Source organism: Grampus griseus (assembly GCF_964374135.1).
Source record: "Grampus griseus genome assembly, chromosome: 11".
Classification (NCBI taxonomy): domain Eukaryota; kingdom Metazoa; phylum Chordata; class Mammalia; order Artiodactyla; family Delphinidae; genus Grampus; species Grampus griseus.
Window position 1 is genome coordinate 81192992 of NC_139005.1, and position 21348 is coordinate 81214339.

The window sequence follows — 21348 nt, forward strand, 5'->3', positions numbered from 1 at the left end:
CAGATGAGCAATATCAAGAAAACGTTTAGATAATGATAAACAGATGATTTATCAAATTAACTTAGCAAACTTGAGAAAACTGAAAACAAAGTGCCTGCAAGGAGGAAGAATAAGAAGCAGATCTATTCATGATTCAACACCCTCAAAAGGGGTTAAGAATTAGAGAGACTGACTACCTGTGAAGGTGTAGGTGCTGGTGGAGCTGAAACAGAATGGAAACTCCACCTCAGCCAGCTGAGAAACTAAACCTTTACCACCTGACAAGAAATTGGAGGTTTACATTCTGATGAGGTTGAAGCAAAGGGATTATGAATTTTAAGAATCTATGTACAATAAGCCGAGGGGTGCCTCGTTAAAAACAATGAAATTAAGTGAACATCTATGTAGTAAATGAAGATTCTCAACCTACCCCAGTGCCTTCCCACATTTGTCTTAGAGAACATGAGAGCTAAGTTCATATCCTCCAGGTAGGATCCAAGAATATATTCCTCTCTGCAAAAATGGACCTCTCAAGAAAAGTGATCTGTACGTATTTAGGAAAATGGTGGGGCATCTATGCCTTAATGCCTACTGTGAAGCCCCCTCTCTACAAACTCCATCCACATAAACAGTTCCTAATTTTTTAATTAAATATGAACAAAAACACAAGGATCACCACATATTGGAAGGAAACCTTTAAAACAAGGGTCCCAACCCCCAGAGACCCCTGTTAGGAACTGGGCCACACAGCAGAAGGTAAGTGAGCGAAGCTTCATCTGCCGCTCCCCATCACTCGCATTACCGCCTGAACCATCCCCCTCCCCCCATCTGTGGAAAAACTGTCTTCCATGAAACCAGTCCCTGGTGCCAAAAAGGTTGGGAACTGCTGCTTTAACAGAACAACATAAATATACAGAAAAAAGTTATAAATAATATCCGCAGAGAGATAGAAGATATTTGCATCCCTAAAACAAGAACAGAATGCTACAAAACAAATAAATGCATAAAATCCAATAGAACCGCTGGAAAATAAGTCACAGCAAATTTCCCAGAGGACAGAACAAAAGATCAAAAGACATTAAAAGTTAAGAAAATTAGGGGATCAAACGAAGAATGCTTCATGTAAAGGTGAGAAGAAGTTGTCAAAGTACAAATGCAAGAAATTTTGTCAGAACTGAAGAAAAATTCCACATTCAAAGAGCCTGCTGAATACTCAGCAGACTGAATTTTTTTAAAAAACTGGAAAGACAGTAAGTTTGTCTAAAAATATTCAGAATGTAGTGTTCAGTGTACAACATTGATAGATCATGATTACTGAAGTTAGTAAAGATAGTTTACATTCTGAATTATAAATAGCACCCACCTCCCCCCAAAAGCTGTTACTTTTAAAAACAGAAAATAAGACTTCATAAAATGACTGATTTTTATATTCACATCTTAAATTTCCCTTTATCAATTTTCAATAACTGAGAAATTATGAACTTCAGTAGTCCTTCAATCAGTTACTGTCTGTAAGATACAATAATAACAATAGCTACAATCTATTGAACACTCTATTATTCATTATTTTAATTCACACAATGCTTTTAGGCCAATACTAAACTAAGGCACAGAGAAGTCAAGTAAAATCCAAGGTCAAGAGCTGGTAAGTGACAGAAAAAGGATTCTAATCCACACTACCTGACTCTAGAGCATGTATATGTTTGATCAATGCTGTCTACAAAAATGAACAGAATGATCAAATGGGAATCTCCTTCACCAACTAATGATCAGTCACTGGTCTGACCATCATGGTTGACACGTACGGCTCTATAAATGATTACATACTTGGCTAAGAATTATCAACATTTTATAGATTAATCAGTTTTCTTCCTCTGTCTCTTTCTCCTCCACAAAGAAAAACTCTGCTTATGTCTCTCCCCAGCTCATAAATCTCCATTTCCCACTGTACAGCAAATAATATCAAAATTCCTTAATATGGCTCAAGGTTTCATGATCAAACTATTTTTCAGTTCTTTTTCTTACTCTATTTTACTCACCCCAGACTATACCCAAATGGAATTGTTTACCCTTTCCTAATCTGTTCCATGTTTTGTTCATGCCCCCACCTCACTTCTCCATATAGCTATTGTACTGGTTAAGAGTTTAGGCTCTAAAATTAGTCCTGGATTCAAGTTCTAACTCTCTTACTTATTAGCCTACTTAGTAGTGTAATTTTCATCAGATATGACCACTGTCCCCCTCACTTACCTCACCTATGCAGTGGGAAAATAGTACAGTAGTACCTCCCTCAGAATTTTTTCCTGATAATAAGGTAATGAATATAAAGTGCCTGAAACATAGTAAGGTTTCAGTAAATATTAACTACTGTCTTTAGCTATTATTCTCTTATAATCCCATTGATTCCTCAAAATACAGTTCAGATTTCACCTCTTACGTATATTTTCCAAATTTCCCACAAATAGAAATGATGTTGCTCTCTTCTGAACGTCTATAGCTCTTTCTGAGAGTTTGTGTATTGTGTTATTTCACACACACTTTGAGATGATAGACTGCATCATCTCTCTGGCAAAGAGCAAAAGCCTTGAAGTCAAACAAACATACATTTAAGATATACAAACAGATATACATTCCTGGCTCTGCCACATGCAAGTTGTGTGACTGAGCAAATCACATAATCTTACTAATCCTCAGTTTCCTCATCTGCAAAGCAGGCATAATAACAGTTCTTACTTGATAGGGCTGTATGCGGATAAAATTAGTTGCTTGACAGCAACTGGTTCATAAAAAATAAACAATAAATGTTGCTTTTTTTAATTAAACTTTATCCTGAAAGAGTTTTATACACACACACACACACACACACTCACACACATACATACTCAACTTACTTATCCAACTTAATTGTAAGTTATCTGAAAGTAAACATGCCTTATTCACATTTGTATCTCTTACAATGTGTTGTGCATAATGTAATGTAATAATTATTTATTAAATAAATCATTAAATGAATTTCAAACTAACATTTTCATCTGACTACCTAAAAAATTTTACTAACATTAAGAGGTGTATATAATTGCATCACAAATCTCATTATTCTTATTTTAGTTTTATTTTATATTAACCATTGCCAATAGCATTAGCAGAAATAACAAAATTTATCAGTGGTTTAGTACTGCCCCCTAAAGTCAGTATAGATGTTAGCTGTGTACAACCATAGTTCTCCACTTCACTGGTTTACAATAAAAGATGCCTGGGAAAGATTTTATCAAACTAAATTATATATGGGAAAGAAGTTACATAAACACACTTAAGTTCACAGTTTCCTTTATTTCAAATGCCTTTCAAACTTTTTACTGGAGATCCAATTGTGTTCCTAAAGTTCCAGATGCCAGGAAATTCTTCCACAGAACATAAACCTAAATTTTCATAGTTTGGGCCTATTAGCTTTCTGGTTAATGCACAGTAATTATGCAGAAGAAATACTAGACAAGTTCTACATTGTTTCAGAGGATAAAAGTCATAATACATAAATACTGTGGGGAGACAAATTTGAGCTCAATCAACGAAAAATACTTCTAGAATAATTACATCAGTCTAACATTGAAGAAATGGAATTTCCTTGTGATGTAAGATATATATATATATTATGTATATAAGAAATATATATAATATTAAAATTATGTTACACAAAAATGTTTTATGTAAATATTTTAATTACACATATTATAATTGTATAATTATACACAATATATTATATCATTTTCACATATTTTATGTTAAACATAATTATGTTTATATAATAACTATATATAGCATATAACAACTATGCTATATGTTACATATAAAAACATAATTATATAATAATTATATATGGTTTATAGTTCAGAAAATGTTTTTAGATATGGAATAGCCCAATAAAGTAGGATAGGAGTTATCCCTATTTACAAGTGAAGAAACTAAGGTTCACAATGTTACTCAATTTGCAAGGCCATCCTACAAATGACGGCAGATTATAATACAAGTCCTCTGACTCTGGGTCCTATAATCTTTCTATAACACTACTAATTAGAAGGAAGTTTCTAATTACTAGAGCTCTTCAAAGGGACAAGAAATATTCAACATATTCAGAATATCGCAAAGGAATTTCTGTGTTATGTTACACTTTGTAATTGATGGCCTTTAAACTCTTTTTTTTTAACTCTAAAATTCTGTAAGTCTAAGCAGCTAAAGTGTATACAGTTCAGTAAAGGGATCAAGGACCAGGTATGATCCAACAGAGCCTCTTTAATCCTCTTTGCTCAACTCCTGAATGCATGTCTTTTGAAACATAGTGACGGTAGGAAAAGGGAAAATCCAAGGATGCCCATGTCCTGTCCAAAAGTCCCTGGAGGAAAATCAGAAACCTAGGCTGCTCGACATAGCCAGGATATAGGAGAGCAATGTGTGAGTGGGGAAATGGGATGATGGAACGAGACAAAACTTTCCCTCATTCTATCAGAAATGCAAAAACCAAATTAAAAAGTAGGAAATCAGCCTAATAGAACCGTCAAATGCAAAGGGACTGGGCAAATAGACTCCAGGAAGGAGGCAACCGTCAGAAATGGAGAGCAAACAAAGGAAGAACACTTGGAATAGGAGTCAGCAATCTGGACTGCAAGTCAGCAAGTCTTTTTGTCTTTATTTTTCAAAACTGAAATTGATTCATTATTATTTTTTTTTTTTTGCAGTACGCGGGCCTCTCACTGTTGTGGCCTCTCCCGCTGCGGAGCACAGGCTCTGGACGTGCAGGCTCAGCGGCCATGGCTCATGGGCCCAGCCGTTCCGTGGCATGTGGGATCTTCCCGGACCGGGGCACGAACCCGTGTCCCCTGCATCGGTAGGCGGACTCTCAACCACTGCACCACCAGGGAAGCCTGATTCATTAATTTTTAACGAAACTTAAAGTAATACATGTTTATTGTAAAACAAATCATTCAAAATAAAAAGTTATAAAAGAGAAAGTGAAGCTTCCCTAACTTCATTCCCAATGTAAACATTCAGTGCATATCCTTCCAGATTTGTACTCTTGTCCGATGCTTCTGTCAGAATAAATTAATAAATATGCAATTGTATGCCAAAGTGTACTATTACTTTAACTTTCTATATATTTTCAACATTTCTACAATACTCTCCACACTGTGACCAGAGAAAAAAATTTCTTATATGAGAATGTGAAAATGTTACCCTTTTCCTTAAAAACTGGAAAAGACTATTACATAGTCTTTCATTGTTCTTTGGATGAAATTCAAAATTCTTAACATGATTCAAAAGGCTGTGTATGATTTGCCCTTACCTACCTCTCTAGTTTTGTCCCATTACCACCATTCTTCCTCCCCTTTGCTCATAACATTTAAACACACTATGCTCTTTCTCTTGAATATACCAAACTTTCTTTTATCTAGAACTTTATATAACTAAGCACATAAGGTTTTCTCTTCCAGAAGCCGTCAGCTGTCTCCCAATATAAGAGAACACCTAGCCCTCTTTTTCTATAGTAATAGGACCCTAACTTTTAGTTGGGCACATGTCTGCTTTGAATACAGACCACATTTCCTAATCTCTGTCACAGCTACATGTGACCGTGTTGTTAAGTTATAACCCTGGGATATAAGAAGTGTTCTTAAAGTAATGGGGCATGTCCTTCTTCCTCCCTTTCCTCCTTCCGCTGATTGGAATGCTAATGAAATGGCTGGAGCTGGCACAGTCATCCTGGACCATGAGGGATCCTTGGAACTAGAGGACATACATAGTAGAACAACAAAATAGAAGAATACTGGGTTCCTTATACTGATGAGCTCTACCATCCTTGGACTGCCCAGCTCTAAGTTTTGCAAGTGGAGTGAAATAAACTTCTTTTTAAGCCGTTGTTATTTTGGATTTTCTGTTACTTGTTACTGTACCAAATCCTAATAAATAAATTCCTGGAGCACTCTCTTCTCTTGTCTTCATCGGGATTAATCTTATCTGTGTTCTAGGTATGAACTTAATTCACTCCCTTTGATAGTCCTTTTTGATGTCCCAGTCAAAATTAGTTTCCTTTCTTACATGCTTTCACGGCACCCTGATATTTTTACAGTAATTATCACAAATAAAATGTTTACAGCTACTTATGTGACCTTGGTTCAATAACTGCTTTCCTTACTGGATTACAAACTGCATAACTGCAGATTCTGTTGGTTTAGATACCACAAGCCCAGTACTCAGCACATTAAAGTACTTTCCATTGCATATGTGTTGACTGAATAAATGAATGAGTGAATGAATGAATATCAGCTTTCCCTCAAAAATATTTTAATAATGTGAACATTCTCACCAATTCTAGGAGACACCAATTTAACTGTAACCTTGAACTTAGTGTCCTTTACCTTCTGACTCCACTGTATTCACTTGCCCTCATTGTATTCATCCCATATTCAAACTACTGTACAACTCAGCATCTACTTGATTTCATTAAAGAATGCATTTATTACCAACCATTAGTGAGCAATTTAGATTCTACCAAAAACTCTGCAGTGGAGAAGGAGAATAAGCTTTAAATTGCACAACTTAACCTCTCCTCCTCCCCAACAAATATTTGTCTCCTTGTGATGATGGCTGGGTGCTTTTATCTCCTTTGGGGTCTATTTCTTCCCACAGAATTTTTTCATCTGCTCTTCAAATTCCTCTACCTTTTATAACACAGAGCAATGTAACTCTAGTATACACCTTATCTCCAAACTTGCACAGCCAATCTCATTATACAGGTGATCTTACTCAACGGTTATTAATTTCTGTCAAGTTGAAAGTCAACAACAAAAAAGCTGTATCAATGATTTTTGTTTGTTTGTTTTGGGCTCACGGGCCTCTCACTGTTGTGGCCTCTCCCGTTGCGGAGCACAGGCTCCGGACGCCCAGGCTCAGCGGCCATGGCTCACAGGCCCAGCCGCTATGCGGCACGTGGGATCCTCCCAGACTGGGGCATGAACCCGCGTCCCCTGCATCGGCAGGCAGACTCTCAACCACTGCGTCACCAGGGAAGCCCTATATCAATGATTTTTTATAATGCTTTTAAAGTTGGGGATCTAAGCGCTTACTGGGACACTGAGAGAGAAGGGAAATTGTAAAATGTTAAGCTGTTTCATTTATACCATAACTAATGATCAAACCAATAAAGGTCAGTGATCACTTCACTCAAAAAGCAGAAGACTCGTTTATCTTAAGTTCAGTCCTGACAAAGAGATCACACGCCACAGTTTCATGTATTACGGATGCTCAGAAAGACTAGTGTCAAATACAATATTTTCATCAGCTTATTAACACTAAACCTCTGCTTAAAATTTTCTGAGGATAACTCCAATGTTACCCTATACTAACTTCTCACCACAGTCATTTGCTCCACGTTAGTGAAATTCACAATAGATGCAATATTTAAGTCTTCTGAAAAACGAAATTTCTCTCAGATTTATTTGCAGTCACCTATGAATCCTAAGATGCATTTATATCTGCAAGGAAAAGGAAGGAAGAAGAGAAACAAGTCTTTATGCCAATAAGTACACTGAGTCCACCTCCTAGCATCCACACACCAAAATAATATTACTGTGCATGGTGATATTTTAAACTTGGGGATTTGCCAGTATTCACATTTATTGAAAGACAGAATTGCTATTAAAGCAAGTATTTTAGTTGCAAGGAATACTGAAGAATAGATTAAGGAGAGCTGTTCTCTTTTTAATAGTACATGAGACATTCATCGTAATTCCTCTAAAATGCTCAGTTCCAACACACTGTGTCCCCACCTGCTACCTCTTTACATAGCCAACATTCTTCGCATAATCATCTGGGAAACTTCAAAGAAGAATGCATTTGGTTTGCTATTCTACTTTAATACAATCAATTTGTATGTTCTTATTATCTTTTAAAACTTGTTCATTTATCTGACTCTGGCTTAATAATACTGTTTATTATTGCAAAATTAGAAAGAAGTCTAAACTGATGTCAGGTTTATGTGCAAGAGGTCAACACTAATTTCAAAAATGTTAAGGTTACTTTAGAAAGTTGACTCAAGCTTATTTTTTCAGCAAGACTTAGTATAAGAGGCAAAGTATGCAACTTTTGGAAAATAAACTGTCCTTCACGACAGTTCATTTTATATAAACAAATACTATTTTTCAAATGGTTTCTTTTTAAAATCAAATTTATTAAGGTATTATTTGCATACATAATATGCACCCATTTTTAATGTACAGTTTGATAACTTTTGATAAAAGCATACACCTGTGCAATCATCACCTTATACTCATTCCCTGTCAGTACTCACCTACCCCCTGGCTCCAGAAATCTTTTTCTGTCACTCTATTATACAAGTCTTTCCTAGAACTTCACAAAAATAGAATCACGATGTATACACTTTAGGTCTGGCTTCTTTCGCTCAGCATAATGTGTTTGAGATACATCTCTATTTTTCATGTATCAGTAGTTTATTCCTTTTTAATACACAGTTGTAGTCCACTGTATAGATATATCAAAACTTATTTATACATTCTTCCTTTGATAGACATTTAGGTTGTTTCCAGTTTGGGGCCATTATGAATAAAGTTGCCATGAACATTCATGTATAATTTGGTATGTGGACATAAGATTTTGTTTCTCTTAGTTAAAAACCTAAAATGTCAGGGACATGGTTAAGTGTATCTTAAACCTTTTAAGAAATTATCAAAATGTTTTCCAAAGTATTTGTATCATTTTACATTCCCATTACAGTTCTAGTACCTCCAAATTCTTGGCAACACTTAATTTAGCCATTCTAACAGATGTGTAGTGCTGCCACACGGTGCTTTTAAATTTCCATTTCTGTGACTGCCAATGTGTTAAGTATCTTCTCCTGTGCTAGGAGGCCATACACGTTTTTTTTGTGTGAAATATCCTTTCAAATCTTTTGTCTATTTTAAATTGGGTTAATTTGACTTCTTACTGTTGAATTGTAATAGGTTTTTTAATTCAACAACGGCTCTGTTCTTTTTAGAGCCGTTTAAGGTGCACAGCAAAATTGAGAGGAAGGTACAGATTTCCCATATACTCCATGCCCCTACACATGCAAAATTCCCCTCTTTATAAACATCCCCCACCAGAGTGGTACATTTGCTACAATTGATATTAATGAACCTACACTAATATACTATAATCACACAGTCCATAGTTTATATTACAGTTTACTCTTGTACATTCTAAATGTTTAGACAAATTTATAATGACATATATCCATTATTATGGTAACATACAGAATATTTTCACTGCCCTAAAGACCTATGTTCCACCTATTCACCCTCTGAACCCAACCACTGTTCCTTTTTACTGTCTCCATAGGTTTGCCCTTTCCAGAACATCATAAAGTTGGAATCATACAAAATGTAGCCTCTTCAGACTGGCTTCTTTCATGCAGTAACATGCATTTAAGGTTCCTCCGTGTCTTTTAATGGCTTTATAGCTCATTTCTTTTTAGTTCTAAATAATATTCCATTGTCTGGATGTACCACAGTTCATCCATTTACCTATTGAAAGACATCCTGGTTTCTTCCAAGTTTTAGCAATTATGAATAAAGCTGCTATAAACATCCTTGTTCAGGTTTTTGTGTGGACATAAGTTTTCAACTACTTTGGGTAAATACCAAGAAGCAAGATTGCTCTGGATCATATGGTAAGAATATGTTTAGTTTTGTAATTACTGTCTTCCAAAGTGGCAGTACCATTTTGTATTCCCATCAGCAATAAATGAGGGTTTCTCTTGCTTCACATTTGAGCTCCACATCTTGTGCCAGCATTTGGTGTTGTCAGGCTTCTGTATTTTAACCATTCTAGCAGTTGTGTAATGGTATTTCATTGGGTTTTATTTTTGTTTTGTTTTTTTAAATTAATTAATTTATTTAATGGCTGCGTTGGGTCTTCATTGCTCTGCACGGGCTTTCTCTAGTTGTGGCGAGCAGGGGCTACTCTTCGTTGTGGTACGCGGGCTTCTCATTGCAGTGGCTTCTCTTGTTATGGAGCACAGGCTCTAGGCACATGGGCTTCAGTAGTTGTGGCACGCGGGCTCAGTGGTTGTGGCTCGCGGGCTCAGTGGTGTGGCTCGCAGGCTCTAGAGTGCAGGGTCAGTAATTGTGGCGCACAGGCTTATTTGCTCCGTGGCATGTGGGACCTTCCCAGACAAGGGCTCAAACCCGTGTCCCCTGAGTTGGCAGGCGGATTCTTAACCACTGCACCACCAGGGAAGTCCCTCATTGTGGTTTTAATGTGCATTTCCCTCATAAAATATGATATGGAGCACCTTTGCATATGCTTATTTGCCATGTGTATATCTTCTTAAGTGAGGTGTCTGTTAGGCCCATTTTTTAGTCAGGCTGTTTGTTTTCAAACTGCTAAATTTTAAGAGTTCTTTGTATATTATGGATAACAGTACTTTATCAGATATATGTTTTACAAATATTTTCTCCCAACCCCAGGCTTATCTCTTCTTTCTCTTGACCCTTTCACAGAGGAGAAGTTTTAATTTTAATGAAGTCCACCTATCAATTATTTCTTTCATGGTTCATGCTCTTAGTATCGAATCTAAAAAGTGATAACATAACCAAGGTCATGTAGATTTTCTCCTATGCTATCATCTAGGAAGTTTACAGTTTTGCCTTTTACATCTAGGTCTGTGATCCATTTTGAGTTAAATTTTGTGAAGAGTGTAAGGTCTGTGTCTAGATTCATTTTTTGGCATTTGGATGTCCAGAGTTTTTCTTAAAAAATACTCTATATGCTGGGCATACATCCTTTGTGTTATTTATGTAATATCTAAAAAATATACGCCTACTCCAAAGTCACAAAGATAGTCTCCTATATTTTCTGTTTAATATTATTTTTACATTTCTGGTCTTTGAATCACATTGAGTTACTTTTCACAAACAGTATGAGATAAATGTTGAGGCTCATTACATCTCCACAGAATGTATTTTTGTTATTGGTTTTGTGTATCTGTTTTTCTGTGTGTGTATCTGTGTGTTAAATATACCTGGTGAGTTTGTTTTCCAGGGCAGAGAAGTTAAATTGTTTATTAGGTTTTATAGGTTGTAACAAACCCTGACAGCAATTTTCCAGGCCTGTGGTCTTGGTTTATAATTGACTCACGCTCAGGATAAGTTTAGATTTAGGTTACTTTCTAATCCTAAATGCATCTTCATCAATTTTGCCTGTCACAGTGAAAATGACTGTGTGCATACTTGACGGAAGGAGAGTCTGGATGAAAGCTTCAGAAACAAACCTTTGAGGTTAATTCTCTACCTCAAGGCCCAACTTTGACCCAGTGGATTTAAAGTCAAATTAAAATAAATACTACTATCTGAAACATATCCTTTCTCAGGGGTAACAGCTGGTAAAAGGAGAGATCTATATCTAACTTAGATTTACATTCCTAGTATCTAGAGTACTATGTATTGTGTATTATGTGCTCAAGAGCACCAATAAATGCTTTTTTATTGAAACATTTCACTAATTTACACTAGCAAAGGAAATAAAAACAAATCACATTTTCCTAAAAAAAAAAAAACTACCTTTAATAACCAGCTTAATAATGCTGAGTGTTTTTAAAACCTCTTTATTGAGATAATTTTTTTAAATAAAAAAAGAACCTCCCAAATGCACCAGGACAAGTTCAAAAACATGGCAATATCCTGGAGCCTGAGCAACATTCTTAACATCTGCCAGCATTTAACCAACTCTCCAAGATCCAAGATCAAATATCTGAATTGAAATGCCTGAGCCATATCCTATCTAGCCAAAGCATTAAACTCATACTAGTTGGTCATCTGCCTGGGATCCTAATGTGGCAGGAATCCAGGACAATCAAAGACATCAGCAATTTCTGATTTACCAGATGCTACTGTTGATTCATTCCCCAATGTTCCACCTTGATCATCCTAATGGTGAACTAATTTCATCTAGAAGAAAAAACATTTTTCTGCTCCTCAGCTATGGATTTCCATCATCTGAAAACTCCTTTCAAGTACACACAACTCTGACCAAACAAACTACTCCAAACAGATCTTACCTCATACCATTAAATCTGTCACTTACAGAACCTCAGAGTACCATCCTGTCAAAGCCTCTTCCTGGGGAAGCCTGCATCTAATAACTGGTCATTGAAGTCCAGCCACCTCCTCCACATCTAGAACAACTGTGAAGGGCCACCTAAGTTTCAGATCTCCCTGTGATGTTGGTTAAGCAGTGGGACCATCCAGTGGGCTGCAACTACATCTTCTCCAATGAGGTCTGAATCACAACCTTGTGGAGAGGAGCACTCTTCCAAGTTTGTCCTCCCTTAGGTACTCTTCCTCAGCAATAAATTACACTTATATTTTGTTTCACATCTTTATAATTACTCCCATCATAGCTTATTAACATTTTATGCTAAACTTTGCCTGGGTGAATTACTGTGTGGCATCTGTCTCCTAATGTGACCCATTTAGTAAGGATAGCTCCAAGTATGCACCATGGCTGAAAGCAGAAAGCAATGAAGAGTGCTGGATCCTTAAAAGTTTAATCAGCTACTTAAAAGCAGACTGAAGAACTGGAGATTTTCACACCAAGAGATATATTATTTAAGGTACTTACAAGTACAGCCCTTGGCTGGTGTCTGAGAACTTGGATTTCTGAGGAAGTACCATAACTCTGACAGGAGCGACTCAACATACCTAGACTGTTTGTGAAAACAATGATTTATGTTGACCATCTGATTTCCTATGGAAGTCTCAAATTTTGATACATCCTAGGTAGAGGGTGTCTACATGACTAGCCCCCAATAAATATCTGGGATCTGAGTCTTTAATGAGCTTCCCTGGCTGGCAACATTTCACAATGTTGACACAACTCATTGCTTGCAGAAGTAAGTGCATTCTGTCTGACACCACTGGAAGAGAAGCCTTAGAAGCATGTGCCTGCTTTCCTCCAGACTTCATTCCATGCACTTTTTCCCTCATCTGATTATTCTTTGTAGTCTTTCACTGTAATAAATCATAATTGTGAGTAGAATTACTTCCTAAATCCTGCGAGTACTCCTAGTGAATTATCAAACCTGGAGGTGGTCTTGGGGGACCTTCAACACAGAAACACAGGTAAGGAATGATAAGAAAAGCAAAGGGAAAGGTTGAGGGAAAGACACAAATAAACCTTGAAATAAGAGAAGAATGCATTATAAAATTTAAATTATTTTTGGAAGTTTCTAAGAGCCAAACCCATTTTACATAGAATCAAATCAGTGCTTCAATCACCAAATTGGAGAAACTGGACATATCTACAGGAAAAAAAAATTAAAAGGAAGAAAAATTGGTATATCAAAAGAACTGAGAACACTGGTCTAGCCTAAAAACAGGTAAGCCTAGATAATAAGCCCAAGCAGTGGGTTCAGAGAAAACAATCAGAGACAGAATAGAAGAAAACTTTGCAGAATCAAGAAACATCAGGTCTACAGCAAAAGCCTCAAAAAATTAATGGAAAAGATTCATATCTAGACATACTGTGGTAAAATCTCTTAATTCTAAGAAAAAAGAAGTTCTTCAAGCTTTCAGAATGTGCATTCACGTTGCCTACTGCACCAGTCAGAATTCTTACAGGCAAACATCAGAAAATGATTCTGGTTAAGTAAAGCAGAAAATACAGTTATGTAAATATTGGGTAGCTCTCAGAATCAATGACAAAGAAGCCTAAAAAATCAGGCTCTGAGAGGAGCTTCAAGATGGTGGAAAAGTAAGATGTGGAGATCACCTTCCTCCCCACAAATACATCAGAAATACATCTACATGTGGAACAACTCCTACAGGACACCTACTGAACACTGGCAGAAGACCTCAGACCTCCCAAAAGGCAAGAAACTTCCCACATACTTGGGTACGGCAAAAAAAAAAAAAGAGACAAAAGAATAGGGACAGAACCTGCACCAATGGGAGAAAGCTGTGAAGGAGGAAAGGTTTCCACACACTAGGAAGCCCCTTCGTGGGCGGAGACTGCGGGTGGTAGAGGGCAGAGGCTTTGGAACCACGGAGGAGAGCGCAGCATCAGGGGTGCAGAGGGCAAAGCGGAGAGATTCCCACACAGAGGATCAGTGCCGACCAGGACCCATCAGCCCAAGAGGCATGTCTGCTCACCTGCTGGGTGAGCTTGGGCTTTGGAGGTTGGATCCCAGGGAGAGGACTGGGGTTGGCTGCGTGAACACAGCCCAAAGGGGGCTAGTACACCACAGAGAGCTGAGAGGGAGTCCGGGAAAAAGTCTGGAGCTGCCAAAGAGGCAAGAGACTTTTTCTTGCCTCTTTGTTTCCTGCTGTGCGAGCAGAGGGGATAAAGAGCGCCACTTAAAGGTGCTCCAGAGACGGGCGTGAGCCGTGGCAATCACCACGGACCCAAGAGACGGATATGAGATGCTAAGCATGCTTCTGCAGCCACCAAGAAGTCTGTGTGCAAGCACAGGTCACTATCCACACCTCCCCTCCCAGGAGCCTGTGCAGCCCGCAACTGCCAGGGTCCCGTGATCCAGGGACAGCTTCCCCGGAAGAACACATGGCGTGCCTCAGGCAGGTGCAACGTTACACCGGCCTCTGCCACTGCAGGCTCGCCCCACACTCAGTACCCCTCCCTCCCCCCAGCCTGAGTGAGCCAGAGCTCCAGAAGCATCTGCTCTTTTAACCTCGTCTTGTCTGAGCGAACAACAGACGCTCTCAGGCAACCTACACACAGAGGCGGGGCCAAATCCAAAGCTGAACCCCAGGAGCGGTGCGAACAAAGAAGAGAAAGGGAAATTTCTCCCAGCAGCCTCACGAGGAGCAGACTGGATCTCCACAGTCAACTTGATGTGCCCTGCATCTGTGGAATGTGTGAACAGACAACGAATCATCCCAAATTGAGGAGGGGGACTTTGGGAACAATGATATATATTTTTTTTCCCCTCTTTCTCTTTTTGTGAGTGTGTATCTGTATGCTTCTGTATGTGATTTTCTCTGTATAGCTTTGCTTTTACCATTTGTCCTAGGGTCCGTCTGTCTGTTTTTTTTTTTTTTTTACTTAAAAAATTTTTTTTCTTACAAATTTTCTTTTTTTATTTTAATAACATTATTTTATTTTATTTTATCTTCCTCTTTCTTTCTTTCTTTTTTTCCTCCCTTTTATTCTGAGCCGTGTAGAGGACAGGCTCTTGGTGCTCCAGCCAGGCGTCAGGGCTATGCCAATGAGGTGGGAGAGCAAAGTTCAGGACACTGGTCCACCAGAGACTTCCCAGCGCCACGTAATATCAAACGGCAAAAATCTCCCAGAGATCTCCATCTCAAAGCCAAGACCCAGCTGCACTCAACGACCAGCAAGCTACAGTGATGGACACCCTATGCCAAACAACTAGCAAAACAGGAACACAACCCCACCCATTAGCAGAGAGGCTGCCTAAAATCATAATAAGGCCACAGACACCACAAAACACACCACAAGACGTGGACCTGCCTATCAGAAAGACAAGATCCAGTCTCATCCATGAGAACGAAGGCACTAGTCCCCTCCACCAGGAAGACTACACAACCCACAGAACGAACCTTAGCCACTGGGGTCAGACACCAAAAACAATGGGAACTATGAACCTGCAGCCTGTGAACAGGAGACCCCAAACACAGTAAGTTAAACAAAATGAGAAGACAGAGAAACACAGAGCAGATGAAGGAGCAAGGTAAAAACCCACCAAACCTAACAAATGAAGAGGAAATAGGCAGTCTACCTGAAAAAGAATTCAGAGTAAAGATACTAAAGATGATCCAAAATCTTGGAAATAGAATGCAGAAAATATAAGAAACGTTTAACAAGGACCTAGAAGAACTAAGGAGCAAACAGTCATGAACAACACAACAAATGAAATTTAAAATTCTCTAGAAGGGATCAATAGCAGAAAACTAAGGCAGTAAAAGGTTTAAGTGACTTGGAAGATAAAATAATGGAAATAACAACTGCAGAGCAGAATAAAGAAAAAAGAATGAAAAGAATTGAGGACAGTCTCAGAGACCTCTGGGACAACACTAAATGCACCAACATTCGAATTACAGGGGTCCTAGAAGAAGAAGGGAAAAAGAAAGGGACAGAGAAAATATTTGAAGAGATTATAGTTGAAAACTTCCCTAATATGGGAAAAGAATAGTTAATCAGGTCCAGGAAGCACAGAGAGTCCCATAAAGGATAAATGCAAGGAGACACACACCAAGACACATACTAAGCACACTATCAAAAATTAAATACAAAGAAGAAATATTATATGCAGCAAGGGAAAAACAAAAAATAACATATAAGGGAATCCCGATAAGCTTAAGAGCTGATCCTTCAGCAGAAACTCTGAAAGCCAGAAGGGAGTGGCAGGACATATTTAAAGTGATGAAGGGGAAAAACCTACAACCATGATTACTATACACAACAAGGATCTCATTCAGACTTGACAGAGATATTAAAACCTGCACAGACAAGGAAAAGCTAAGAGAATTCAGCACCATCAAACCAGATTTACAACAAATGCTAAAGGAACTTCTCTAGGCAGGAAACACAAGAGAAGGAAAAGATCTACAACAGCAAACCTAAACAATTAGGAAAATGGTAATAGGAACATACATATCGATAATTACCTTACATGTAAATGGATTAAATGCTCCAAACAAAAGACACACACTGGCTGAATGGATACAATAAAAAGACCCGTATATATGCTGTCTACAAGACACCCACTTCAGACCTAGGGACACATACAGACTAAAACTGAGGGGATGGAACAAGATATTCCATGAAAATGAAAATGAAAAGAAAGCTGGAGTAGCTATTCTCATATCAGACAAAACAGACTTTAAAATACAGAATGTTGCAAGAAACAAGGAAGGACACTACATAATGATGAAGGGATCAATCCAAGAAGAAGATAGAACAATTATACAAATATATGCACCCAGCATAGGAGCACCTCAATACATAAGGCAAATACTAACAGCCATAAAATGGGAAATTGACAGTAACACAATCATAGTAGGGGACTTTAACACCCCACTTTCACTAATGGACAGATAATCCAAAATGAAAATAAATGAGGAAACACAAGCTTTAAATGATACATTAGACAAGATGGACTTAATTGATATTTATAGGACATTCCATCCAAAACAACAGAATATACTTTCTTCTCAAGTGCTCATGGAACATTCTCCAAGACAGATCATATCTTGAGTCACAAATCAGGCCTTGGTAAATTTAAGGAAATTGAAATCATATCAAGTATCTCTTCCGACCATAATGCTACGAGACTAGATATAAATTACAGGAAAAAACCTGTACAAAATACAAACATATGAAGGCTAAACAATACACTACTTAATAACCAAGAGATCACTAAAGAAATCAAAGAGGAAATCAAAAAATACCTAGAAACAAATGACAATGAAAACACGATGACCCAAAACCTATGGGATGCATCAAAAGCAGTTCTAGGGCATCCCTGGTGGTGCAGTGGTTGAGAGTCCGCCTGCCACATCAGGGGACATAGGTTTGTGCCCCGGTCCGGGAGGATCCCACATGCTGTGGAGCGGCTGGGCCCGTGAGTCATGGCCGCTGAGTCTGCGTGTCCAGAGCCTGTGCTCTGCAACAGGAGCGGCCACAACAGTGAGAGGCCCGTGTACCACCAAAAAAAAAAAGCAGTTCTAAGAGGGAAGTTTACAGTAATACAGTCCTACCTGAAGAAAAAGAAACATCTCAAATAAACAACCTAACCTTACACCTAAAAAAATTAGAGAAAGAAGAACAAAAAAAACCCCAAAGCTAGCAGAAGGAAAGAAATCATACACATCAGATCAGAAATAAAGGAAAAAGAAATAAAGGAAATGATAGCAAAGATCAATAAAACTAACAGATGGTTCTTTGAGAAGATAAACAAAACTGATAAACCATTAGCCAGCCTCATGAAAAAAAAAAGGAGAACACTCAAATCAATGAATTAGAAATGAAAAAGGAGAAGTAACAACTGACACTGCAGAAATACAAAGGATCATGAGAGATTACTACAAGCAACTATATGACAATAAAACGGGCAACCTGGGAGAAATGGACAAATTCTTAGAAGTGCACAACCTTCTGAGACTGAACCAGGAAGAAACAGAAAATATGAACAGACCAATCACAAGCACTGAAACTGAAACTGTGATTAAAAATCTTGCAACAGGTCAGGAAACTTACACAAGCCTCTTAGATAGCCTCATCCACCAGAGGGCAGACTGAAGAAGCAAGAACAATCCTGCAGCCTGTGGAACAAAAACCATATTCACAGAAAGACAGACAAGATGAAAAGGCACAGGGCTATGTGCCAGGTGAGGGAACAAGATAAAACCCCAGAAAAACAACTAAATGAAGTGGAGAGAGGCAACCTTCCAGAAAAAGAATTCAAACTAATGAGAGTGAAGACGATCCAGGACCTCAGAAAAACAATGGAGGCAAAGATCAACAAGACGCAGGAAATGTTTAACCAAGACCTAGAAGAATTAAAGAACAAACAAACAGAGATGAACAATACAATAACTGAAATGAAAACTACACTAGAAGGAATCAATAACAGAATAACTGAGGCAGAAGAACCGATAAGTGACCTGGAAGACAGAATTGTGGAATTCACTGCTGCGTAACAGAATAAAGAAAAAAAAATGAAAAGAAATGAAGACAGCCTAAGAGACCTCTGGGACAACATTAAACGCAACAACATTCGCATTATAGGTGTCCCAGAAGGAGAAGAGAGAGAGAAAGGAACAGAGAAAATATTTGAAGAGATGATAGTTGAAAACTTCACTAACATGGAAAAGGAAATAACCACCCCAGTCCAGGAAGCACAGAGACTCCAAGGTAGGATAAACCCAAGGAGAAACACGCCAAGACACATAGTAATCAAATTCGCAAAAATTAAAGACACAGAAAAATTACTGAAAGCAGCAAGGGAAAAAAAACAAATAGCATACAAGGGAACACCCATAAGGTTAACAGCCGATTTCTCAGCAGAAACTCTACAATCCAGAAGGAACGGGCATGATATACTTAAAGTGATGAAAGGGAAGAACTTACAACCAATATTACTCTACCCAGCAAGGATCTCATTCAGATTCGATGGAGAAATCAAAACCTTAAGCAAAAGATAAGAGAATTCCACACCACCAAACCAGCTCTACAAAAAATGTTAAAGGAACTTCTCTAAGTGGGAAACACAAGAGAAGAAAAGGACCTACAAAAACAAACACGAAACGATTAAGAAAATGGTCAGAGGAACATACATATCGATAATTACCTTAAACGTGAAAGGATTAAATGTTCCAACCAAAAGACACAGGCTTGCTGAATGGATACAAAAACAAGACCCATACATATGCTGTCTACAACAGACCCACTTCAGACCTAGGGACTGAAAGTGAGGGGATATACAGACTGAAAGTGAGGGGATGGAACAAGATATTCCATGCAAATGGAAATCAAAAGAAAGCTGGAGTAGCAATTCTCATATCACATAAAATAGACTTTAAAATTAAGAATGTTGCAAGAGACAAGGAAGGACACTACATAATGCTGAAGGGTTCAATCCAAGAAGAAGATAGAACAATTATAAATATATATGCACCCAACATAGGAGCACCTCAATACATAAGGCAACTGCTAACAGCCATAAAAGAGGAAATCGACAGTAACACAATAATAGTAGGGGACTTGAACACCTCACTTTCACCAATGGACAGATCATCCAAAATGAAAAAAAATAAGGAAACAGAAGCTTTAAATGACACAATAGAACAGATACATTTAATTGATACTTATAGGACATTCCATCCAGAAACAGCAGATTACCCTTTCTTCTCAAGTGTGCATGGAACATTCTCCAGGATAGGTCACATCTTGGGTCACAAATCAAGGCTTAGTAAATTCAAGAAAATTGAAATCATATCAAGCATCTTTTCTGACCACAACTCTATGAGATTAGAAATGAATTACAGGGAAAAAAACGTAAAAAACACAAACACATGGAGGCTAAACAATATGTTACTAAATAACCAAGAGATCACTGAAGAAATTAAAGAGGAAATCAAAAAATATCTAGAGACAAATTATAATGAAAACACGATGATCCAAAACCTAGGGGGTGCAGCAAAAGCAGTTCTAAGAGGGAAGTTTATAGCTATATAAGCCTACCACAAGAAACAAGAAAAATCTCAAATAAACACTCTGACCTTACACCTAAAGGAACGAGAGAAAGAACAAACAAACCCAAAGTTAGCAGATGGAAAGAATTCATAACTATCAGAGCAGAAATAAATGAAATAGAAACAAAGAAAACAGTACCAAAGATCAATAAAACTAAAACCTGGTTCTTTGAGCAGATAAACAAAATTGATAAACCATTAGCCAGACTCATCAAGAAAAAGAGACAGGACTCAATAAAATTAGAAATGAAAAAGGAGAAGTTACAACGGAAACCGAAAAATTACAAAGCATCCTAAGAGACTACTACAAGCAACTCTATGCCAAAAAAATGGACGATCTGGAAGAAATGGACAAATTCTTAGAAAGGTTTAACCTTCCAAGACTGAACCAGGAAGAAACAGAAAATATGAACAGACAAATCACAAGTAATGAAATTGAAACTATGACTAAAAATCTTCCAACAAACACATGTCCAGGACCAGATGGCTTCACAGGTGAATTTTATCAAACATTTAGAGAAGAGCTAACACCCATTCTTCTCAAACTCTTCCAAAAAACTGAAGAGGAAGGAACACTCCCAAACTCATTCTATGAGGCCATTTCCACCCTGATACCAAAACCAGACAAAGATACTACAAAAAAAGAAATTACAGACCAATAATACTGATGAATTTAGACGCAAAAATCCTCAAGAAAATACCAGCAAACAGAATCCAACAGCACATCAAAAGGATCATACACCATGATAAAGTGGGGTTTATTGCAGGAATGCCAGGACTCTTCCATATACGCAAATCAATCAATGTGATATACCATATTAACAAACTGAAGGAGAAAAACCATATGATCATCTCAATAGATGAAAAGAAAGCTTTCGACAGAATTCAACACCCATTTATGACAAAAACCCTGCAGAAAGTAGGCATAGAGGGAACTTACCACAATATAATAAACTTCATATATGACAAATCCACAGCCAACATCATTCTCAATGGTGAAAAACTGAAACCATTTCCACTAAGATCAGGAACAAGACAAGGTTGCCCACTCTCACCACTCTTATTCAACATAGTTTTGCAAGTTTTAGCC

General features: G+C 37.7%; 1 protein-coding gene across 7 annotated transcripts in view; it reads right to left on the reverse strand.

Moving 5' to 3' along the window:
• Window positions 1-21348, reverse strand: part of ANKS1B (ankyrin repeat and sterile alpha motif domain containing 1B) — a gene marked incomplete at both ends in the record, with an annotated part of 1159914 nt that overhangs the window by 845340 nt on the left and 293226 nt on the right. The window lies entirely within an intron of this gene.